This window comes from Aegilops tauschii, chromosome 2 (genome assembly GCF_002575655.3).
Source record: "Aegilops tauschii subsp. strangulata cultivar AL8/78 chromosome 2, Aet v6.0, whole genome shotgun sequence".
NCBI lineage: Eukaryota > Viridiplantae > Streptophyta > Magnoliopsida > Poales > Poaceae > Aegilops > Aegilops tauschii.
The window spans coordinates 487,462,384-487,488,456 of NC_053036.3; the positions used below are offsets into that span (position 1 = coordinate 487,462,384).

Genomic DNA, 26,073 nt, shown 5'->3' on the forward strand with positions numbered 1-26,073 from the left:
ACGGTGGTCAAAACCTTCGGGAGATTATATAATGAATTTTTACCGACCAAAAGAAGTATCGTGCAAGAAAACGGAGTCCGGAGAGCACACGAGGTGCCCACGAGGTAGGGGGCGCCCCCAGGGGGGTAGGGCGCACCCTCCATCCTCGTGGATGCCTCGTGTCCCTTTTAGACTACTTCTTATTTTCCTATTTTCTTAAATAATCCAAAATGGAGGAAAATTGCTATTAGAACTGTTTTGGAGTCGGTTTACCTACCGTACCACATACCTATTCCTTTTCGAAGTCTGAAACGTTCTGGAAAGTGTCCCTTATATACTTCTGCGGGGTTACGGTGTCAATAACATTGGTTTCAACATTTATGGGATTACCTGAGATATAATGTTTGATTCGTTGACCGTTCACCACCTTCGGATTTGTGCCTTCAAAGTTGTTAAATTTTATGGCACCGGAAGGATAGACCTCCTCGATAACGTAAGGACCTTCCCATTTAGAGAGGAGTTTTCCTGCGAAAAATCTTAAACGAGAGTTGTATAGCAAAACATAATCACCTACATTAAACTCACGTTTTTGTATCCTTTTGTCATGCCATATTTTAACTTTTTCTTTAAACAGTTTGGCATTCTCATAGGCCTGGGTTCTCCATTCATCAAGTGAGCTAATGTCAAATAGCCTCTTCTCACCAGCAAGTTTGAAATCATAATTGAGCTCTTTAATAGCCCAATATGCCTTATGTTCTAGTTCGAGAGGTAAGTGACATGCTTTTCCATAAACCATTTTATATGGAGACATACCCATAGGATTTTTTATGCAGTTCTATAGGCCCATAATGCATCATCAAGTTTCTTGGACCATTTGTTTCTAGATCTGTTAACAGTCTTTTGCAAAATTAATTTAAGCTCTTTATTACTCAATTCTACTTGACCACTAGATCGTGGGTGGTATGGGGATGCAACTCTATGGTTAACATCATATTTGGCAAGCATTTTACGAAAAGCACCATGAATAAAATGTGAACCACCATCAGTCATTAAGTATCTAGGGACTCCAAACCTCGTAAAAATAACTTCTTTAAGCATCTTAATAGAGGTGTTATGATCAGCACTACTAGTTGGAATAGCTTCTACCCACTTAGTAACGTAATCAACAGCAACTAAAATATGTGTATACCCATTAGAGGAAGGAAGCGGTCCCATATAATCAAAGCCCCAAACATCAAATGGTTCAATAACAAGTGAATAGTTCATAGGCATTTATTGACGTCTACTAATATTACCAATTATTTGATATTCATCACAAGACAAGACAAACATACGGGCATCTTTGAAAAGAGTAGGCCAATAAAAACCGGATTGCAATACCTTATGTGCAGTTCTGTCTCCAGCGTGGTGTCCTCCATAAGCTTCGGAGTGACACTTGCGTAGGATCTGTTCCTGTTCATGCTCAGGTACACAACGTCTAATAACACCATCTACTCCTTCTTTATAAAGGTGTGGGTCATCCCAGAAGTAATGTTTTAAATCATAGAAAAACTTTTTTCTTTTGCTGGTATGTGAAACTAGGTGGTATAAATTTAGCAACAATGTAATTAGCATAATCAGCATACCATGGAGCAGTACGAGAAGCATTTATGACAGCTAATTGTTCATCGGGAAAGCTATCATCAATAGGTAGTGGGTCATCAAGAACATTCTCTAACCTAGACAAGTTGTCTGCAACGGGGTTCTCAGCTCCCTTTCTGTCTATAATATGCAAATCAAATTCTTGTAGCAAGAGAACCCATCTAATAAGTCTAGGTTTAGCATCTTTTTCCATAAGGTATTTAATAGCAGCATGATCAGTGCGAACAGTTGCTTTGGAATCAACAATATATGGTCTGAACTTATCACATGCAAATACAACTGCTAAAAATTCTCTTTCAGTGGTAGCATAATTTCTTTGTGCACTCTCTAGAGTTCTACTAGCATATTGGATAACATTTAATTTCTTATCAACTCTTTGTCCTAGAACAGCACCTACAGCATAATCACTAGCATCACACACAATTTCAAAGGGTAAATTCCAATCAGGTGGCTGAACAATAGGTGCAGAAATCAAGGCTTTCTTAAGTATTTCAAATGCTTCTACACAATCATCATCAAAGACAAAAGGAACATCTTTTTGTAAGAGATTAGTTAGAGGCCTAGAAATTTTTGAGAAGTCTTTAATGAACCTCCTATAAAAACCGGCATGACCAAGGAAACTTCTTATACCTTTAATGTCCTTAGGACACGGCATCTTTTCAATAGCATCAACTTTAGCTTTATCGACTTCAATACCTCTTTCAAAAAAATTATGCCCCAAGACAATACCTTCATTAACCATAAAGTGTCACTTCTCCCAATTCAATACAAGATTAGTTTCTTCACATCTCTGCAAAACTCGCTAAGGTTGCTTAAGAAATCAACAAAAGAAGTTCCATACACGGAGAAATCATCCATGAAAACCTCAACAATATTTTCACAAAAGTCAGAGAATATAGCCATCATACATCTTTGAAAGGTAGCAGGTGCATTACATAAACCAAAAGGCATACGTCTATAAGCAAAGGTACCGAAAGGGCAAGTAAAAGTGGTCTTTTCTTGATCCTCTTTTGACACAGGTATTTGAGAGAAACTAGAATAACCATCTAGAAAGATAAAATGTGTATGTTTGGATAATCTTTCTAGCATTTGATCAATAAAAGGTAAAGGGTAATGATCCTTTTTAGTAGCTTTATTTAATTTATGGAAATCAATTACCATTCTATAACCTGTAACAATTCTTTGTGGGATCAATTCATCTTTATCATTAGGAACGACAGTAATACCTCCCTTCTTAGGGACACAATGGACAGGACTTACCCACTGACTATCAGCAACGGGATAAATTATACCTGCCTCCAGAAGCTTTAGTATTTCTTTTCTTACCACTTCTTTCATCTTTGGGTTTAACCGTCGTTGGTGATCAACAACCGGTTTGGCGTCTTTCTCCAATTTTATTTTGTGCTGGCATAGAGTGGGACTAATGCCCATAAGATCATCCAGAGTATATCCAATAGCAGCACGGTGCTTCTTCAGAGTTTTCAATAATTTCTCTTCTTCCTGCTCTGAAAGGTTAGCACTAATAATAATAGGATATATCTTCTTTTCATCAAGATAAGCATATTTAAGAGTATCAGGTAATGGTTTAAGCTCAAACGCGGGATCACCCTTGGGTGGAGGAGGATCCCCTAGAATTTCAACAAGCAAGTTGTGCTTAAAAATAGGTCCCTGTTTAAAGAATACTTCATCTATTTCCCTTCTTTCATTCATAAACATATCATTTTCATGGTCTAACAAATATTGTTCTAAAGGATAATTAGGAGGCATGGCAATAGAAGCAAGACCAATGATTTCATCTTTACTAGGCAATTCTTTATCGTGGGGTTGTCTACGAAATTTAGCAAAATTAAACTCATGAGACATATCCCCTAAACCAATAGTAACAACATCCTTTTTGCAATCTATCTTAGCATTAACAGTATTCAAGAAGGGTCTACCAAATATAATGGGACAAAAGTCATCTTGTGGGGAACCAAGAACAAGAAAATCAGTGGGATATTTAACTTTCCCACACAAGACTTCAATATCTCTAACAATCCCAACTAGTGAAATAGTATCTCTATTAACAAGCTTAATTGTAACATCAATACCTTCTAACTCAGCAGGTGCAATATCATGCATAATTTCTTCATATAAAGAATGAGGTATTGCACTCGCACTAGCACCCATATCACATAAGCCATGATAGCAATGATCTCCTATTTTAACAGAAATAACAGGCATGCCTACAACAGGTCTATGTTTATTTTTAGTATCGGGTCTAGCAATTCTAGCAGCTTCATCACAGAAGTAAATAACATGCCGATAAATATTATCGACTAAGAGATCTTTAACCATAGCAATACCTATGTTCAACTCTAATTTGCTCAGAGGGTGTAGGTGTTCTAGCAGTACTCTTACGAACCATAGTTGAAGCTTTAGCATGATCCTTTATTCTAATAGGGAAAGGTGGTTTCTCAATATAAGCGGTAGGAACAATAGGATCAACATTATAAGTGATAGTCTTTTCTTCAACTTTAATAGGTTCAGCTACTTTTACTTCAATGGGAGGATGATATTTAAACCACTTCTCCTTAGGGAGATCAACATGAGTAGCAAATGATTCACAGAAAGAAGCTACTATCTCAGAGTCAAGTCCATATTTAGTGCTAAATTCACGGAAAACATCGGTATCCATAAAAGATTTAACACAATCAAACTTAGGTGTTATACCTGACTCTTTACCTTCGTCGAGATCCCAATCTTCAGAGTTGCGTTTAATTCTTTCCAATAAATCCCATTTGAATTCAATAGTCTTCATCATAAAAGAACTAGTACAAGAAGTATCGAGCATGGAGCAATTATTGAGAGAAAGCCGGGCATAAAAATTTGGAATAATAATATCTCTTGAGAGCTCATGATTGGGGCATGAATATAACATTGACTTAAGCCTCCCCAAGCTTGAGCAATGCATTCTCCTTCACGAGGCCAAAAATTATATATATAATTACAATCACGATGAACCAGATGCATAGGATAAAACTTCTGATGAAATTCCAATTTCAATCGTTTGTAGTTCCATGATCCAATATCATCACATAGCTAAACCATCTCAATGTCTTTCCCTTAAAAGATAAAGGGAATAGATTCTTCTTGATAACATCCTCGGGCATACCTGCATGCTTAAACAATCCACAAACTTCATCCACATAGATTAGGTGCAAATCGGGATGTAATGTTCCATCTCCTGTAAAAGGATTAGCTAGCAGTTTCTCTATCATACCCGAAGAAATTTCAAAGTAAACATTTTCAGTAGGTTTAGTAGGTTGAGAAGAAACTCTTTGATCTACTGGTCGGGGTGAGGATACCCCGAACAAGCCCCTCAAAGGATTACTTTCCATAGTAACAAGTGACAGTAAATTTTAGCACACTGTATAAACCTTACCAAAGGCGCTTATCTCCCCAGCAACGGCGCCAGAAAAGAGTCTTGATGACCCAAAAGTATAGGGGATCTATCGTAGTCCTTCTGATAAGTAAGAGTGTCGAACCCAACGAGGAGCAGAAGGAAATGACAAGCGGTTTTTAGTAAGGTATTCTCTGCAAGCACTGAAATTATCGGTAACAGATAGTTTTGTGATAAGGTAATTCGTAACGGGTAACAAGTAACAAAAGTAAACAAGGTGCAGCAAGGTGGCCCAATCCTTTTTGTAGCGAAGGACAAGCCTGGACAAACTCTTATATAAAGGAAAACGCTCGCGAGGACACATGGGAATTATCGTCAAGCTAGTTTTCATCAAGCTCATATGATTCGCGTTCGTTACTTTGATAATTTGATATGTGGGTGGACTGGTGCTTGGGTACTGCCCTTCCTTGGACAAGCATCCCACTTATGATTAACCCCTCTTGCAAGCATCCGCAACTACAAAAGAAGTATTAAGGTAAACCTAACCATAGCATGAAACATATGGATCCAAATCAGCCCCTTACGAAGCAACGCATAAACTAGGGTTTAAGCTTATGTCACTATAGCAACCCATCATGTACTTATGACTTCCCAATGCCTTCCCCTAGGCCCAAATAATGGTGAAGTGTGATGTAGTCGACGTTAACATAACACCACTAGAGGAAAGACAACATACATCTCATCAAAATATCGAACGAATACCAAATTCACATGACTACTTATAGCAAGACTTCTCCCATGTCCTCAGGAACAAACGTAACTACTCACAAATCATATTCATGTTGATAATCAAAGGGGTATTAATATGCATAAAGGATCTGAACATATGATCTTCCATCGAATAAACCAACTAGCATCAACTACAAGGAGTAATCAACACTACTAGCAACCCACAGGTACCAATCTGAGGTTTTGACACAAAGATCGGATACAAGAGATGAACTAGGGTTTGAGAGGAGATGGTGCTGGTGAAGATGTTGATGGAGATTGACCCCCTCCTGATGAGAGGATCGATGGTGATGACGATGCTGATGATTTCCCCCTCCCGGAGGGATGTTTCCCCGGCAGAACAGCTCCGCCAGAGCTCTAGATTGGTTCCGCCTCGAGACGGCGACGCTTCGTACTGAAAGCTTCCTTCTCATTTTTTACAAGGAGAAAGACTTCATATAGCAAAAGATGGGCACCGGAGGCCTGCTAGGGGGCCTACGAGGCAGGGGGCGTGCCCAAGGGTAGGGCGCGCCCTCCATCCTTGTGGCCAGGGGGTGGCCCCCCTCTGGTTGATTCTTTCGCCAGTATTTTTTAGTAATTCCAAAACGTGCCTCCGTGAAGTTTGAGGACTTTTGGAGTTGTGCAGAATAGGTCTCTAATATTTGCTCCTTTTCCAGCCGAGAATTCCAGCTACCGGCATTCTCCCTCTTCATGTAAACCTTGTAAAATAAGAGAGAAAAGGCATAAGTATTGTGACATAATGTGTAATAACAGCCCATAATGTAATAAATATCGATATAAAAGCATCATGCAAAATGGACGTATCACTCCTCTCCAAATGGGAAGGACCCTACGTTATTGAGGAGGTTTATTGGTCTGGAGCTATCAAAATAAATAACGCCGAAGGTACTAACCCGAAGGTTGTTAATGGGCAGAGAATAAAACATTATATCTCAGGTACGCCCATTAATGTTGAAAGTAATATTATCCAAACTATGACACCGGAAGAACACATAAAAGAGTCCTTCCGGAACACTCCAGAATCATGAAAAAAGAGGAGGTACGTGATACGGTAAGTAAACGGACTCCAAAAAATCCGCAAAAATATTTTTGTCAGTTTTGGAATATTTAGAAAATAAGAAACTACCGGGAAAGTGACCCTGGTGGGCACAAGACACCAGGGCGCGCCTGGCTTGCCAGACACGCCCAGGTGGGTTGTGCCCACCTCGGGTGCCTTCCGGACTCCGTTTTTCTTCTGTTTACTTGTTTCCCAAGATAAAAAATCTTTATATACTCCCCAAACCTATTGACCACCGTATCATGGAGAAATCTTCTGTTTTCTTTTCTTGCTGTTTTCCTGAGAGATCTAAAAATATGTCATCCCAAGACTCGAAGGGTGAGAGCTATGTCGCTGATTTTATCACAAACCCCAAGTCTTATGGGGATGTGGAGCATTATGGCTGGACTTCGGAGGAAGAGGAAGACTATTATCCTAGGGAGAAGGAGGAGACGAGCTCAGACAAGGACGAGGCCCCATTGCCTCAACATGGGGACATGCATGTGGAATTCAAGAAGTCAAGCCTCCCTAATAAAGCAAAGAGGCCTAAGGTTCAGTTTTTACCCTTCCGCCTTTTGCAGGAAAACAGGCAAGATTTATGCAAAAAGGTGCTGGAGCTCGAGCAGGAGATCAGTGAATTGAATGAGGAAAATTCCATCCTCAAGCGTAAACTGAGGAAGAAGGACAAACCCTCTACTTCATCATCACCACCACCTTCTTCATCACCAAAAGAAAATTGAGTATCGGGTATGGGCACTCCCCTTGGCTTGCAACAAGCTTGGGGGAGGTGCCCCGATATCGTATCACCCTCACGATATTTCGCCTTTACTTATTTTAGTTCGATCTTTTGCTTTAGATGAATAAAAGTTTAGTTTGATCCTTTCCCTTTGAGAGTTTGCTTAGTGATCTATCCTTGTAATCGTGTGCGAGATATATAATAAAGTTTAGTTTGAGTTTTTGCTTTCTTTACTTTTCATGTTCCAATAAAAAGAAAGGAAATAAATGAAAAATATCATGTGCTAATATTATGGTAGGTAATGACACCACATAAGCAAAAGTATAAGTAGAAAATTTTATTAGAGATTGACAAATATAGCATTGGTCAATGATGCAACTCATGAAATAATTAATAAGGAAAGAGAAGATTCACATACAAATACACTATCCTGGAAATCTTTTGTGATTGTGAGCCCCCATCAAAATATTATATGACAAAATTGTTGACGTTGGACAAGGAAGACAACTTAATGATTTATGTTTGTTCATATTCACATAGAAGTTATATTGTCATAGATCCTTCAACATGTGGTGCTTGCCCCCCATCTTTGCTAGCTAAAAATTCCGCACTAAGTGGAGATACTACTTGTGCATCCAAAAACCCTTAAACCCAAATCTTATTTTCAAGAGTCCACCATACCTACCTAAGGATTGAGTAAGATCCTTCAAGTAAGTTGTCATCGGTGCAATAACGCAATAAAAATTGCTTTTAAAAGTGTGAGATCATTTAGTGTAAGAGAAAATTGAGCGTTGTACGAACTTGTGATGGCAAAGAATAAAAGCGACAGACTGCATAATAAAGGTTGCCATCACAAGGGGCAATATAACGTGACATTATTTTGCACTAAGGGGTTGAGCATACAAACAAATAAGCGCATGGAAACCTCTGTTTCACTCTGTGAAGGGCCTATCTTTTACTTTATGTATTTACTTTTATGCAAGATTCAAAGTTTTTCCCCCTATTCCTTTTTATTTTTCTCCTTTGGCAAGCATCATGTGGTGAGGAAAGATCTAGGCACATATGTCCAGTTGAATAAGGGTAGCATGAGTTATTATTGTTGACATCACCCTTGAGGTGAATATTTGGGAGGCGGAATTATAAGCACCTATCTTTCTAAGTGTCCGGTTGAAATGTTTTGCTCATGTGTATGTGGTAAGTGTTAGCAACCATAGAAGACGATATGATGGTTGAGTATGTGGACTTGCCTAAAGGCTCCGATAGGAGATCCTTCCTGAAAAGATGATGAATTGTAGTTGCAAAGTTGACTGAAAACATAGTTTGTTGGTTTCTAATAGAGTTTATGCTTTATACTTCGATAGAGTGATGAATTGATACTTATTCATGAGAAGTCTAAGATTAAAGTTCTATGATAAAAGTTTAATGTTTAAGTTTGTTGTTGTTATAATAATTCACATGATGCTTCTATGTCTGTATTTTGTTTTTATCGACACCTCTCTCTCTCTCTAAGCATGTGGACACGTTTTTCGATTTCTGTTTTCGCTTGAGGACAAGCGAGGTCTAAGCTTGGGGGAGTTGATACGTCCATTTTGCATCATGTTTACCTACTGTTATTTATATTGTTTTTATGCATAATAATACTTTTGGAGTAATTCTAAGGCCTTTTCTCTCATAATATGCAAGATACACACAAAGAGGGAGAATTTCGGCAGCTGGAAATCTGGACTTGGAAAAACTACGTTAGGCCACCTATTCTGCACAACTCCCAATAAGCTAAAACTTCACGGGGAATTTTTATGGAATAAATGAGGAATATTGGAGCCAATAAGTACCAGAGGGGGCCCACCAGGTGGGTACAACCCACCTGGGTCCGCCAGGGAGCCCAGGCGCGCCCTGGTGGGTTGTGCTACCCTCGGCTCACCTCTAGTGCCCATATTCTGGTATATAAGTCGTTTTGACCTAGAAAAAATAAGGAGAGGACTTTCGGGATGGAGCACCGCCATCTCGAGGCGGAACTTGGGCAGGAGCACTTTTGCCCTCCGGCGGAGCGATTCCGCCGGGGGAACTCCCCCCCCCCTCCCGGAGGGGGGAAATCATCGTCATCATCATCACCAACAACTCTCCCATCTTGGGGAGTGCAATCACCATCAACATATTCAACAACACCATCTCCTCTCAAACCCTAGTTCATCTCTTATGTTCAATCTTTGTACCGGAACTATAGATTGGTGCTTGTGGGTGACTAGTAGTGTTGATTACATCTTGTAGTTGATTACTATATGGTTTATTTTGTGGAAGATTATATGTTCAGATCACCAATATGCTATTTAATACCCCTCTGATCTTGAGCATGATTATCATTTGTGAGTAGTTACTTTTGTTCTTGAGGTCACGGGAGAAATCATGTTGCAAGTAATCATGTGAACTTGATATGTGTTCGATATTTTGATAGTATGTATGTTGTGATTCCCTTAGTGGTGTCATGTGAACGTCGACTACATGACACTTCACCATATTTGGGCCTAAGGAAATGCATTGTGGAGTAGTTATTAGATGATGGGTTGCGAGAGTGACAGAAGCTTAAACCCTAGTTTATGCGCTATTCCATAAGGGCCCGATCGGATCCAAAAGTTTAATGCTATGGTTAGAATTTATTCTTAATACTTTTCTCATAGTTGCGGATGCTTGCGAGGTGGTTAATCATAAGTAGGAGGTTTGTTCAAGTAAGAACAACACCTAAGCACCGATCCACCCACATATCAAATTATCAAAGTAGCGAACACGAATCAAACTAACATGATGAAAGTGACTAGATGAAGTTCCCGTGTACCCTCAAGAACGCTTTGCTTATTATAAGAGACCGTTTTGGCCTGACCTTTGCCTCAAAAGGATTGGGCTACCTTGCTGCACTTTTGTTACTATTATTGTTACTTCCTCATTACAAATTATCTTGCTATCAAACTACTCTGTTACTTACAATTCCAGCACTTGCAGACATTACCTTGCTGAAAACCACTTGTCATTTCCTTCTCCTCCTCATTGGGTTTGACACTCTTACTTATAAAAAAGGCTACAATTGATCCCATATACTTGTGGGTCATCAATAGACTACAGGTTACAGGTGATGATGGCAAATGTACACGGAGGACCCCGACGAGGAGAAGGTGTACATGGCGCGGGATGATGAGCTGTAGTTTTGTGCCACGGCGGAATTTCTGAATTTGGTGCCACGACAACATTTTCTGAATTGGTCGCCAAGGCAACGTTTTCTAAAATTGCCGACATGGCAACATTTTTGAAACGGTTGCCACAACAATGAAGTATTGGCCGTCACGACGCTTCAACTGAAGATTGAAGATGATCACAGAGATTCCTGGTGCCCAGGGCTATACCATATCATGCTTTTATGAACTGCCTGATATGTTTATCCCTTTGTTGTTTGCACCCTTTGATTGCGCAGTAGTCAATTATTAGGGTGATCTCTCATAATTAATATCAAGTTAAAAGGTGGTCTTCCCAGTGTTGCAACCGTCTATAACACGTAGCGTTTCGGAGTGCGTCATGTCCACATGAGTACAAACGGGACGTGAGGTGTAAGACGGGACTGGTCAGACCATTTCGGCAGATAGCACTCGGCTGTCTTGAAGTTCTAGCAGAACCATTCTGAGCTCGGAGCACAAAGCATCGAAAGATGAACAAGAATCATATGGTGATATGATCGACAATAGTTTGCCCACCTGTCAAAATTATCGTCATCTGTGATGTTCCATCAATGGCTGAAAACTAGATTTGGATCTTGAATCACTCACTATCAATTATGAGAGATATTTATTTGAGTGGGAGTCAACTTTACATTAAAATTTGTCTAAACACTTAGTGCGAGGTTTAATTATGAATATGTATAAATGAATTTTGCGTCTATCCTTGTCGATCAATGGCTCGCAATATGTTCAACTTAGCTCCTATGTTAGAGAAAGAAAAGTTGTCTGCTCATGCTGGAAACTATGCGGATTGGATCTGAAACCTGAGATTTGTTCTCAGGAGTGCTAAGAAGGAGTATGTGCTGGATCAGCCCCTAGGTGATGCTCCCGGAAAGGATGCAACACCAGAAGAAGTTGATTCTTACACTGCTCGTAGTGATGACTATGATTCAGTCCAGTGTCTCATGTTAATTTTCATGGATCCTGAACTACAGAAGCGTTTTGAACGATCCACTACTCAATTCATAATTGGGTCACTGGAAGTTCTATACAAGAAACAAGCAAGGACCGAACATTTTGAATTAACCAATGCCTTGATTGATTGCAAGATGAAAGAGGGTTCCTCAATGAGTGAGCATATAGTGAAGCTTACTGGCTATGTTGTTAGACTGGCTTCTCTGGAATTTGGAATCCCGACAACACTTGGAACAGATATTGTGCTTGCTTCACTCCCCTCATCTTACGATGGTTTTATCATGAATTACAACATGAATGGGATGTAGAAAAGTGCAAACGAGTTGTTTGCTATGCTCAAAACTGTGGAAGCTGGAATGCAGAAGAACAAGACAGTGTTGGTGGTCAACAAGACCACCAGTTTCAAGAAGAAGGGCAAGTCCAAGAACAAGAAATCTACTGAAGCCAGTAAGACCGAGTCTCAGAAGAAGAACAAGGGTGAAGCCTCTAAAGAGACTGAATGTTTCTACTGCAACCAGAAGGGACACTGGAAGCATAACTGCAGGAAGTATTTGGTAGATAAGAAGAATGGTTCTTCTGGTAAAGGCATAATAGTTATACAAAGTTAATGTTATTCTACTTGTAAATTTCTGTATGTCATGGGTATTTGATACTAATCGGTTGCTCATGTTTCGCAAAACGATACAGGGACTATAGAGAGGTCACAAGGAGAGAAGAAATGAAGTCGTGGCAAGTCAGGAATTGTGATGGGATCGCTACTCAAGGCGTCGAAGTCATGTCTTTAGTTTCTCCTCAAGATTTATCTTAGAACTAAAATGATAGTTATTTTACTTCAGAGTTATGTAATGCCTTATCATATGGACTATGTGATGGATATTCTTATAAGTTTTAAACAATGTTGTTCAAATTATTATGAGAATATGGTTTTTGATTAAACATTTATTTTGAGATGGTTTATTCATGGTAAATCTTGAAAACTATGATCTATAACATTAAAGCTAAACATCTTGAGAAGACTGATGAAACCACTTGTGTATGACACTACAAAGTTATATCGGGTAATTGATCTTCATACGGATGAAGCATAAAAGTCTTTTGTTTGAATTTACTAAATACATTACATCCGATCGATATAACAAAGTGTGGCGGAAAAATTATACTTCATAAAAGAATATGAGTAAATATGATTTACTTGATAAAAGTAAGAACTGGAATATTTGAGATAGTTCAAAGAAATTGAGGATGAAGGTATAATATCATTATGACGAAAGATAAAATAATTCTTATTCCATGAAGAAATATGTCTAAGTCATAAGTTTAGAAAACAATAGAATAATTGTGGAATTATTATTATAGATTTGCTTTTATTAATTTTTGGAGATTTGTGAATGAAACAATATTATATTCACTAAACAGATGCACCATCAAAAGAGTTTGATAAAACTGTAAAGAGTTGTAGAATAATTTAGACTATTGCTTGATTGTAGGTTTTGTATTTCTCACACAAAATTCTTAGGACAAAAACATTTTTCAAGAGAATGTATAGGTTTACTCATTGAAGGAGTAAGTGGGAGAATGATACAACTTATTGAGATTGTTGAAGCTCCGGCTTAAGTTAAACAAGACTAAACCATAAAGGTTCTAGGATAATTTTGTATGTAAAACTAAGCAATAGAAACTACTACATAGGATGTAGAAGCTTCAGATTAAGACTGTAACAAAATGCAAAGGTCAGGAAAGATTATCGAAGCTACTGAATATTTCATCTTAGATGAAGATGAAACTTGTGCACCACAAGGAAGCAGTGATGGCGCCCAGCTAAGATAGATATTACTCAAACCGTTAAAAATCCAAAGTGAAGTCCATATGCAAGGAAGAAGTTTTAAACTTGAAGAAACCTTCAGAAAGTGTATAAATGGATCTTCGATTTGTGGATAATGATCCAGAAAGTAAAGTTTTACAAAAGAGTTTTGTAGGATTGGAAGAGTTAATCTTTTCAAAACTTCTTATTAGTAGCAATACTAAAAGGCGTAAATGGATTACAATGGTGAGTGTTGTATATTGACATATGACAGATGAGTAACAAAAACAAAATTTGAAAGAGTTTTCAAACAGAATGTATATAAGATACAACCAAGAAGTTTTCTTGGAAATACCGGAATGATATAAATATTTCAAAACCATATGTATATAAGATACAACCAAGAAGTTTTTCTAAATACTTAGAATTATTGGATGAAAAACTAGATAGATAGATTGAGACATATGATTATACTAAGACTTGTACGGTGACAAAAGTTTTAAAGAAGTTTAAAAGGAGGAAAAGTTTCTCAAAATGTCACATAGCATAACACTGTGCAAAAATCAATAGATGATGAGCATATATGGATAAATAAGATTCAATATGTGTGTTATCAAACGTACAAAGCCATATGTTTTTGACTAATTATTAGTAGTAAGTACCATAGTTATATCTAGTAGATTCACTGAGGTAATTGCTTAAAATTTTAAAGTACCTCAGTTGGATGAAAGCCTTGCTTCTAGTCTTTAGAGGAGAAGAAGAGGTTGTTGTAAAAGTAACACAAAATACTTGTTGTAAAAGGTTGTCGGGGGAAACGACACCTATGGAATCACTGGGATCCCTTCTACGGTTGGCAGGCGCGGGGTTGTGCAAAGAGCAGGTCTAGTAGTCAGCACAAAGATCGTTTTACCTAGGTTCGGGCCGCGAGGATGCGTAATACCCTAGTCCTGCTTTGGCTTATATATCTAGCTACGGTGTTCTTGAGCTCTCGAACTAGCTACGGTGCGTGTCTAGTCCAAAAGATCCGAAATCCTTCTCCTGTATGCCTCGGGCCTCCTTTTATAGACAAAAGGGACTGCTACAGTGGCACACCGGAGGTGGAAAGGTATAAAGTGGCTAAGTTTATCCTCTGGCACCGTCGGACAAATGCATTTAATGCGCTGCCGACGTCCCCCCCTTGCTTTATCGGGGACGGCAAGGAAGCTCGTCCCAGCTGTCGCCGCCACGCCTGGCTCCGATGCGCGTCCGAGCTGATGAGGTGTAGTAGCGCCACGTTGGTTGGTTGTTGGGCTGGCGCGGTGGCAGAGTCTTCACGAAGATCTGCATGCCACCACGCAGGTGCTTGCCGAGTTGGCCTGGAGACCGTGCGCCGCCACGTAGGTGCCTGCTCAGCTGGTTGGGCTGGCAGCTGTATGGGAACGGTGGTGGAGCCTTGGTAGATGTGGGCCTGGTCGTGGCCTCGTGAGTGTCCTCGGCAAGGGTCTTGCCGGGGCATCGCGGTCGTCCCCGGCAAGGGTCTTGCCGGGGGTCTCGTGGATTTCCTCAGTTAGGATCCCGCCGAGGATCGTCGTCTTCTAGTCCTCATCTGATCTTGTATGTTTATGATCTTCACAAAGATCTGCATGCCACCACGGAGGTGCTTCCCGAGCCTTGGTTCCAATGTGGTTGATGGTGTTGGAGCCCTTGGCTCAAGGGTGGCGCTCTCTGCTGGCGTTGGGCAAGTTGCCCCGGCAAGGATCTTTCCGGGGGAGTCCACCTCGCCCTCTTGCTCTTTGTGTCTCTGTCCTGGTGTTGCTTTGGCCGTCTTGCGCCTTTGTTTCCATCCTCTGCCATGCTTAGTGTGGCCGCGGGCGTGGCTCTGACTTCTCGTGCACAAGTAAAGGTGTAAAAAGGAGAGCCCCTAGTTTTGTGCACCGACAAAGGTTACACAAGACAACTTCTTGACGGATAAACTATCGGGCTATATATTTTGAAATAGTTTTTCAGAAATGAACATAAATTGTGGACCTATAAATGATATAGCTTGAGACATGAGAAGTTTTTCAATAGAATATATCTGGATCAATAAAAGTTTATTGATAAATTATGATGTAGTTCCAAATGGATATTGTCTATATGGAGATATAGAAATTGGACTATATGGAGATAAAGTGTTACTATATGAATGGACTATATGGAGATATAGTGTCACCATTAATGTAACAAATGAATTACACAATAAAACCATATGTTAACGACACAAATAACATTGTGATTTGAAGAGTGTCAAATCCAATGACGAAGGCTCTACCACTAGCAAAGCATGAACAAAATTGGATAGCCATATGTGTTAAGAAAGTATGCAACTAGGTTATTGACTCTAGTGCAAGTGGGAGACTGTTGGAAATACCCTACAGGCAATTATATTTGTATTATTATATTTCCATATTCATAATTAAAGAGTTTATATTCTATGCTATAACTGCTATGATCCTAGAATATGTGATTCAGTGGAAAACTCATATGCATGTGTGGAATGATAAATGGTAAAATAAAAGGTTCCTAGTCTCGCCTCTAAGACTAGCTCAAGTTTTGTTGATGATCATGTTTTTCGGATCTTAGGATATCGTTAAGTGTAACGATGATCCTAAAGCAACATTGAGATTATGACGTTGGAAGAATGATCATATTGAACCTACCCAATCTTTCTTGTTATGAATTGAGTTAATAATGTTTGCACTCAATTGTAATAACACAGAGTGTTAGCGTGTGATTTTGCTCCCTAGACCATGAGAGTATCGTGGTCACTTCTTACCATACAGTGGGCTTTGGGGTTGCTCAAATGTCACCTATAACACGGTGATCATAACGAGGACTTACAGGTTCATCGGAAAGTTTGACAAGTGGCGGATAGCTCGATCAAGGGATTTTCTCCTCCGACGAGGGAGAGATATTCTTAGGGCCCTCTCAGTGCGACAGCATCAATCATCGTCTTGCCAGACATAGGTGACTACATCACGGGGATGCCGAAACACAATAATGATAAAGAAGAACGAAACCGGTAACGAGGATTTCTGTATAGCGAGCATAGTGATGACTTGGGAGGATACCAATGCATCATGGGTTTTGTGAAGTACCGCGAAGCAAAGGAAACATCACATGATACCCTAAGGTTCACTCGAATATCATTCTTGTGCTCATAGGGACCGATACTGTAATAGCCCGAGACCGACGCTCCAGACGCCTTCCATGTTTTGCGTGATTGCTGTGTGATTTATGTGTTCGCTCCATTCATCATCGCATCATTCGCATTGCATCGGCAACTTGCATTCGTTTGTAGTTGACGCTTATTCCTCGCCTCTGTTGATCTTCAGACCAACCGTTCTTTTGTTGCTCGGTTGTTGGACCATCTCTGCACAGTACTGAGACCGCTTCGCAACCTTGTCTGAAATTGCCCCGGACCCGAACCGCTCAGTCGTCACCGTTGGGTCCGGATCAACCTCAGACATCCCCAAAATATCTTCGGTTTCCTCTATAACTCTCCTAGCCCAATTATCTCGACCGTCCGATTCAAATCGGATTATCCAAACTCCCCTCCTTTCCATATATATAGTCCAACCCCTAGCCTATTTTGGACAAACCCTGGGAGATGTGTCCCGTCGCCGCCGCCACTCCACCCCCCACCGCGGGATCCTCCCAAATCCCCTTCTCACCCAACCAGCATTCCTCGATCGCCTCCTCCCGAGCCACCTCTCCCGTTCATCCCATCGTAGCAACAACTCCCGTGCCCCAGTTCTTTCCCCCAAGCAGCAACCAGGAGCACGAGATCCTTCTTCCACGCCCGGGCCACCAAGTCGCTCGACGGGCCCGAGCCGAAGCTCGCCTCCGCCGGCCACTGGCAGCAACTGCTGCACCCCTCGCGCCCCGTGACCTCCTCCTTCCCTGAAGACCAGCCAGCGGGCCGCCCCTCGCAGGTCATCCCCGCCCCTGCTCTTCCTTCTGCTTCCCCTGCCCCGCTCTTCTCTCAGTCCCCTTCCCTGACCTCTCGCTCTCTCTCTTTGGACAGCAGAGCCGCCATGGACGCCAAGCCGCCAGCTTCCTCCGCGCCCTTGCACCCTGCCGGACCGCCTGCTCGCGCTCGGCCCCGCCTGCCTGCACCCAACCCTCCGTTGCCGCCGCTCTCTTCGTCAGGACGTGAAATGCCCGAGCATCCGTTTTCATTGACCGCTTCGTCAACCCAGCCGAGTGGGTCGATCGGCCTTCTCAAGCTCGGCGCCGCCAAGCACCACCCTAGACCAGATCCGGTCGGCCTACGCCGCCTCCATCCATTCCCAGCCGCCCATGAGCCCGCGCCCTTGCTGACCCCACCGGAATCCGCCTGGTTCAGCGCCGCCTCGGCCCTGCTTCGCAGCGAGCCTCTGCTCGTGTTGACCTCCTACGGGCATGTATAATGGTTGATAAGATAGTCTTATCTTAGGTCTTTCATGTAATTTAGAGATGACAAAAAAAGATGTCTACAATGGGTCATCTCTTAGCCTTATCTTTAATAACTAGTCATTCCTAAAAATGTGGTGAGACATATTGTGCTAAGAGATCATCTCTTGTCTTCTCTTAAATAAGAGAAGACAAGCCTTTTCTTACGAGTTCTCTCTCCTCCACCTCATCATTTATGCTACGTGGTACTCATAAGATAGCAACATTGTACATGCCCTACCGCTCATCCCCATCCAGCGTGGACCCGCTCCACGTCGCTCGCGCGAGGCCCTCTTGCTGCCTCGCTAGCCGCCTTCGCCAGCCCAGTCGGCCTCCTCTGCTCCGACCGGGCCTCAGCCCATGATGAGCCACTGCTGCACCCACCTTTGCACTGTCGGCCCAAGTGCAGTTTCGGCCCATTCTTTTTTCTGTCCAGTGATTTTAGTAATTATCCATAGAAAACCTGTTTTACAGATTACACCCTCATGTTCATGCATATAATAATTGTTTAACCATGCATCGGATTAAAATAAACTATATATGTAAAATGCTTAGAATTTTGTATAGATTCACAATATGCAACTTTCATCCATGATAAAAATGTTTAAATTGTTGTTTGCATTATTTTGCATAAATAACATGTTAAAATGATTTACTTCATAACTAAATAACCGTAGCTCCGAATTAAATGAACTTTATATGTAAATGGGGTCGAAAATGTATAGATTGCCATGGTGTACTTATTTTGCATGTTTAACAACTCTAAAAGTGTGTATAGGGCAGAACAGTACCAAATCCAAAACATGCACATGGGGATTTTCAGGAATTGTTTTTTGTTGTTCCAGCCTCATTTAAACTTGCCTAGATAGGTAGTTTTATTATCCCTCACCTCCTGCCATGTTAACCCACATTTAATATTGTTGGGTACATAAACGAGAGCAAACTAAATAATTCGAATGCGGTGTTTTGTCAATATGCAACTTGTTGCATATTGAGCTCCATTGAATTTGTAGTATTGTTTGTTGCACTTTGTCATGCCATGCCTCATTAAACCAGACATGCATCATACTTGATTGTGCATCATGCCATGTTTATGTGATGGTTGTTTACTCTGTCATTTTCTTCTTTCCGGTTGTGCTTCTTCTCGATACTTCTGGTAATGTTGTGATTGTGAGGATTCGTTCGACTACGCCCATTCGTTTTCTTCATGGATTTGATCTTCTTCCTAGCGGGATTTCAGGCAAGATGGCCATTACCTTAGATACCACTACTATCTTTGCTTTGGTAGTTGTCTCGATGCTATCGCTATGTCGCGCTACCTACCACTTGTTTATCAAGCGTCCCAAATTGCCATGATAAGCCTCTAACCTTTTCCACCTTCCTAGATGGCCGTTGTTTGGCTATGTTACCGCTTTGCTCATTCCCTCTTATAGCATTGCTAGTTGCTGGTGCAGTTGTAGGTTTTTCCATGTTGGGACATGGATATCATGGGACATCACAATATCTCTTATTTAATTAATGCATCTATATACTTGTTAAAGGGTGGAAGGCTCGGCCTTTTGCTTGGTGTTTTGTTCCACTCTTGCCGCCCTAGTTTTCGTCATACCGGTGTTATGTTCCTTGATTTTGCGTTCCTAACACGGTCGGGGTTTACGGGCCCCCCTTGATAGTTCGCTTTGAATAAAACGCTTCTAGCAAGGCCCAACTTTGGTTTTACCATTTGCGTAATAACAACTAAAACTTGCATAGGGACTTTCCGGACCCCGAGGATAATTAATCAATAACCCGGGCCAGTGCTCCTCATGAGTGTTGGTCCAAAATAGAGCACCTTGCGGTGCCCCTTGGCAACTTGGGTCTCCACGATCGTAAGCTTCGCTCATCCATCGTGGCCTGAGACGAGATACGCGCGGCTACTATCAGGGTGTCGACACGCCGGGAGGTCTTGCTTGTTTTGTTTTAGCATTATCGAAATGTCTTGAGGTCTTGCTTGTTTTGTTTTAGCATTATCGAAATGTCTTGTGCACCGGGATTCCGAGTTTGATCGGGTCGTCTCGAGATGGAGATTTTCCTCCGCGGATCGTGAGAGTTTGTGATGGACTAAGTTGGGACACCCCTGTAGGGTTTAATATTTTCGAGAGTCATGCCCGCGGTTATGTGGCAGATCGGAAATTTATAATATCCAGTTGTAGAGAACTTGACACTAAACCCGAATTAAAATACACCAACCGCGTGCATAACCGTGACTGTCTCTTTTCAAGTGAGTTCCAGAAGAGAACACGATGGGGTTATGTTTGACTCGTAAGTAGTTCAGGATCACTTCTTGATCATTACTAGATTGCGACCGTTATGCGTAGTTTCTCTTCTTATTCTTGTACTCGTAAGTTAGCCACCATACAAGGCTTAGTGCTTGCTCCAACCTCACCACTTATCCATTCCATACCCATTAAGCTTAGCTAGTCTTGATGCCCATGGTAATAGGATAGCTGAGTCCTCGTGACTCAAAGATTACTACAACAATAGTTGTAGGTACAGGTAAAGTGATGCTTTGACGAGAGAGCGATGCTTGCTTGTTTTGGAGTTCTTCTGCTTCTTCTTCTTCAATCCAGGATAGGTTCCGGGTCGGGAGCCTCAGATTAGCAGGGTGGATGTTGTTCTTCTTTGTCATTTGTTTTCATCCGTAGTTGGATCCTACTCTTCTGTATGATGATTGCTATGTATTGATGTATTCATATATTCATGTTGTAGCTTGTGGCGAGTATAAGCCTTTATCTTGTATTATCATCTATTCAGTACAAGGTATGTTGTAATGATATCCACCTTGCTATGCGCTCGAAATGCGGTTGTGCCTCAATCATGAATTCATCACGTGATTGGGATAGAATCGCATCTTGGGCGCTACAGATAAGGACGTCCATGGTCCCACTTCTGATCATTGAACGAACGGTTTCGTTCATGTCTAGCTATGAGTTACCGAACCTACGGGGTCACAATCTTAAGGCAATCACCATATGCTAAGTGTTAGTAGGACGGGAGTCATGAGAATATATTTTTGGAATTCTTTTATGAATATTTGGAATAGTTCCGAGAGGAACCGGAAGCGTTTCGGGTCATCAGAAGGGTTTCAGAGAGTATCGGGAAAAATCGGGTATTACCGATAAATTATATATAGGTGAAAAATGTTCCAGAGATGTTAAAAAATATATATAATGGTCTAGAGGTATTTAGAACACTTTATATTTAATTTAAGGGATTTTTATTTCTGTGCCCCTGGTTCCTTAGCTCTACTCATTCATCCCCACTCTGTTAACTTTTGCTCACTTTTCCCCACTCCCTTGCCAGAAACCCTCATAATTGGGCACAACGGACGTTGCCGTCAGGTCAAAGGCTTTGACTGTTAGCTGACGAGTGGGGCCGCGTATACATGGGTGCATGCAAGACCGCGGTCGTGGGGTAGCACATCATATAAAGAGGGCAACCACCTCCATCGCCCCAACCATTTTCCCCAAATTCCCTCGCTGCACCCAAGGCGTTTGGGTCGGCTCGTGCGCCCAACGCTGGCCCAACCCATTTTAACAGCGCCGACAAAAAAAACTGTGCATGCATATTTAAAATAAAAACAACTTAATAAAACATTAAAGCCAGCCTTAGGAAGGCCGGCGAGAGTCCATGCGTCCACATTAGCATTAAAAGAAATTAAAAACAACCTAACTACGAGGCAGCGCGCTGCCCAGCGCGCCCTAGGCATCGTCGTCGTCGTCCTCGGGGCGGGTGAGGTCGATGAGCGCCGGCGCAGGGCCGGCCCAGGGGAACGCCATGTTCCAGGCGGCGGCAATGTCGGTCGCGGGCAGCTGTTCCGGCGAGGGCAGTGCAGGCGCGGGGGGCTGTGCGGCCGCCTCTGCAGCCGCGGCTTGGCGCGCCTCCTCCTCAGCCTCGCGCGCCTACTCCTCGAGGTCGCGCTTGAGCATCTCCTCATACTCGCCGCAACGGCGCTCCTCGGTGAGCCATCGCTGGCGCCAGATCTCGAGGTATGCCGCCTCCTGCTCCGGGGTCGCCCCCATCCAAACCGGTGGCGCGGACACCCACTTGCGCACCACTCCCGTCCAGGAGAAGCACGCGATGGGCTCGGGCTCCGGCTTGGGCTCCGGTTGTGGCTCCGGGTCGGCCTTGACGAGCCGTCGGGGAGGGGACGGCGGGGCCACCGGTGGCACGACGCAATCGCCGGTCGTGGAGAGGGCGAGGGCATGCGCCATGGCCGCCTCATAGCGAGCCTCCTCTTCCTCCACCGCCTCCACCCTGCGCCGCTCGTCCTCCTCGCTCTTGCGGTAGACCGCCTCAAGGGCCACTTGGTAGGTGGCCTCCGCCGCCTGGTCTTCCTCCCGGATGACGAGCGGGGGTGGAGGCACGCTGCGGTCGACCTCCCGCACGCCGCGTCGCCTCGCCTCCTCATGCTTGAAGGCGAACCACCTCGCCCAGTTAGGCGAGTCGGTGGCGTAGGTGGCGTCGCGGCGCTGCTTCGGCGTCAGCATTGCCCGCCGGTGCCGCACCTCCTCCGCGTGCGCCCTCGTCGACCGCGGCGCTGCTGGCACTGGGATCCTCTCTGGATCAAGATGCCAGTCGTGCGGCAGGGTGACGTCGGGGTATGGCAGAGGGACGCGATGTTTCCAGTGCCACTCCGCCTGGTGCCTTGGCATGCTCACTTGCACCCTCTGCCAGTGAACCGGCGCCGGCGGAGGCGGTATGAACTCAGAGGGGAAAGGGACAGCGGGGGCCTTGCCCTTGGACTTGCTCCTGCCGGCGCCGGAGAAGAGCCCCATTTGGCTAGGGTTGCCTAGGGTTTTTGCTAGGGTTTGCCGGCGACGGGGGAGCGAGCTTGCCTAGATGGGGATGGCGAGTTTGGATGAGGATGGTCCCGCCGCACGGTCGGCTTAAAAAAGGGCGACCGCCGTCGCTGACGCGTGGGCCCGTGGTCATAAATTAAGCTGACCGTGAGTGGGCGGCCGCCAGGTGGGGACGGGGCGGACAGCGAGAAGGCGCGGGTGGCGTCCGTTCGACGTCCGCGCTGACGCATTTGGGGCGCAAATTTGTAATCAAGTTTTTTTGAACCTACTCTAAATGAGCCAAATGTTCTTTTTATTAACACATATTCACTTTCCATAGTGTAGATTCGAAGTCTCACTATTTTTTTATTTTATTTTTATTTTTCAAAAACAGAAGGTAACACCACCTCCTCTCCTTGAACTCTATGAAATCATGTACAAGATAGCTCATATGTGTGAAGTGTTTTCTCATGAAAATGACCATAGAGCAAGTTTATGATTTTTGGTTGGTAACATGTCACATAAGACAACATTGTGGGCAGGTTTTATATTTTTGATTTTTTTTAAATTAATGGTGCTCATTTGACCTCGATCGTGCCAGCTAGGGTTTTTTCATGAAAATGACCATAGACCAAGTTTAGTATTTTTCCTCGTTAGTTTGTCTTATAAAACGACGAACGGCGAAGGTTTCATATTTTTTCAATTTTTTAAAATTAGTTATGCTCAGTCAAAGCCTTCGAAACCCTGTTGACCAGCTCTAAACCCCTCTAAACCCCGCGGGGTTTTGCCTAACCCTAGCTCCCAATGTCAGCCGTCCGATCATACCCTCTTGCCAAGCCACAGCCCTCAGATCTGGCCTTCTAGAAGGAACTAGGTGGGCTGGCTGTGTGCAGGCTCCGCGCCGTTGGATCACAAGGACGGCTCCGCATCGTTGGATCGTGGGGCGATCTGCGAGAGGCGATCCTATTGATTGTGCTCGGCTGCTCGCCCACCACTGACTCCATGAAAAAAACGTTGTTATTGGGCCCAAAAGGAAACCAAGCTCTGGGCCGTCGAATTGCGTTGTTTTTTTGCATCGTTTGCTCTGTTTTTTGTGAACGCGCTGGCTCTGTATTTTTGCATCGTTTGCTCTGTTTTTTGCATCGTTCTTTTTGTTCTATACAAATATAAAATGACCAAATTTATAAGGGCTAAATTTATTTTTATCATGTAAAATGGCCACAAACTATCAAAAAATGGGTCATTTTGCATTTGTATAATTAGCTTCTTTTTCTTCTTCTTTTCAAACTACCGTTTCCCACGCGTGTACACTCCCGATGCTGTGGTGGGTTTGAAAACGGGCTACTCACATCACATTTGACCCCGTTATTGCCACGGCCAAATAACACGTAGCACTACGGCTATTTAAGCTACATATTGGCATCGGCGCATGTAGGCTCGATCAACGCATGCAGGCAGGGTTTGCTGGGTGCATTTATAGCAGGCTTCTGGCCTGGCGGCGCGCGCAGACGTTTAATGCAAGGGACGGCCCAACGAAACCACGGCCCAATGGTCGAACAGCGACACCACCCAACGCAGCACAGTCCAGCGTGGCCCCACTAGTCAGAGTTAACGGTCAAGCCTTTGACACGATGGCAACGTCCGTTGTGCCCAGTTACGAGGGTTACTGGCAAGGGAGTGGGGAAAATTGAGCAAAAGTTAAGAGCGCGGGGATGACTGAGTAGAGCTAAGGAACCAGGGGCACAGATGTAGAAATCCCTTAATTTAAATATCAACGGGCCTTAAAAGACCAAGAGGTGGAAGGCAACTTGGGCCACAAGGGCCCAAGTAGGAAGGCGCCCCGCCCTTCCTTGTTGGGGACGCAAATTGGACTTGGGGAGGAGTCCTACTCCTCGCCCTTTGGCTGGCGCCCCAAGGAGGGACTTTCCCTCCTTGGTGGCTTCCCTTCCTCCTCCTCCAACTTGTATATACTAGGGGTTTTGCTCTATTGTTACATACAAGTTTTGGAGGCTCCTCTAGTTCATCTAGTTCTAGTTCTAGTTGGGCCTAGTTGACTAATTAGAGCTAGGATAATCCTCTTGTCCTCATAATTAGAAGCTCTGTGTCATTCTAATATCCTCACTCTAATTCTCTAGCAACGATTAGCTCTGGACGGTGAAGCGTGATGACCCACAACTATAGGGGATCAATCGTAGTCCTTTCGATAAGTAAGAGTGTCAAACCCAACGAGGAGCAGAAGGAAATGACAAGCGGTTTTTAGTAAGGTATTTTCTACAAGCACTGAAATTATCGGTAATTAGTAGTTTGATAGAAAGATAATTCGTAACAAGTGACAAGTAGCAATAGTAAACTAAGGTGCACCAAGGTAGCCCAATCTTTTTTGTTGCAAAGGACAGGCCAGAACAATCTCTTATAATAAGTAAAACATTCTCGAGGACACGTGGGAATTTCATCTAGTCACTTTCATCATGTTTGTTTGATTCGCGTTCGCTACTTGGACAATTTGATATGTGGGTGGACCGGTGCTTGGGTGCTGTTCTTACTTGAACAAGCCTCCCACTTATGATTAAACCCTCTCGCAAGCATCCGCAACTACGAAAGAAGAATTAAGATAAAATCTAACAATAGCATTAAATGTATGGATCCAAATCAGCCCCTTACAGAATAGCGCATAAACTAGGGTTTAAGCTTCTGTCACTCTAGCAACTCATCAGCTAATAACTACTCCACAATGCATTCCCTCAGGCCCAAAGATGGTGAAGTGTCATGTAGTCGATGTTCACATAACACCACTAAGGGAATCAACAACATACATATCATCAAAATCTCAAACGGATACCAAATTCACATGATTACTTATGACAAGACTTCTCTCATGTCCTCAAGAACAAAAGTAACTACTCACAAATCATATTCATGTTCAAAATCAGAGGGGTATTGAATAGCATAATGGATCTGAACATATAATCTTCCACCAAATAAACCAACTAGCATCAACTAGAAGGTGTAATAAACACTACTAGCAATCCACAGGTACAAATCTGAGGCTCAAGAACGAAAGTAACTACTCACAAATCATATTCATGTTCAAGATCAGAGGGGTATTGAATAGCATAATGGATCTGAACATATAATCTTCCACCAAATAAACTAACTAGCAACAACTACAAGATGTAATCAACACTACTAGCAACCCACATGTACTAATATGAGGTTTTGATATAAAGATTGAATGCAAGAGATGAACTAGGGTTTGAGATGAGAT

The 26,073-nt window shown here is 42.8% G+C and overlaps 1 long non-coding RNA gene across 1 annotated transcript; it reads left to right on the plus strand.

The window, feature by feature from the left end:
* The first annotated feature begins 17,166 nt into the window (after nucleotides 1-17,166).
* On the plus strand, nucleotides 17,167-18,108 carry LOC120973620 (uncharacterized). Its single transcript, XR_005768833.1, has 2 exons — nucleotides 17,167-17,492; nucleotides 17,585-18,108. It is a non-coding gene; the product is annotated as an uncharacterized lncRNA (long non-coding RNA).
* Nucleotides 18,109-26,073: the final 7,965 nt, after the last annotated feature.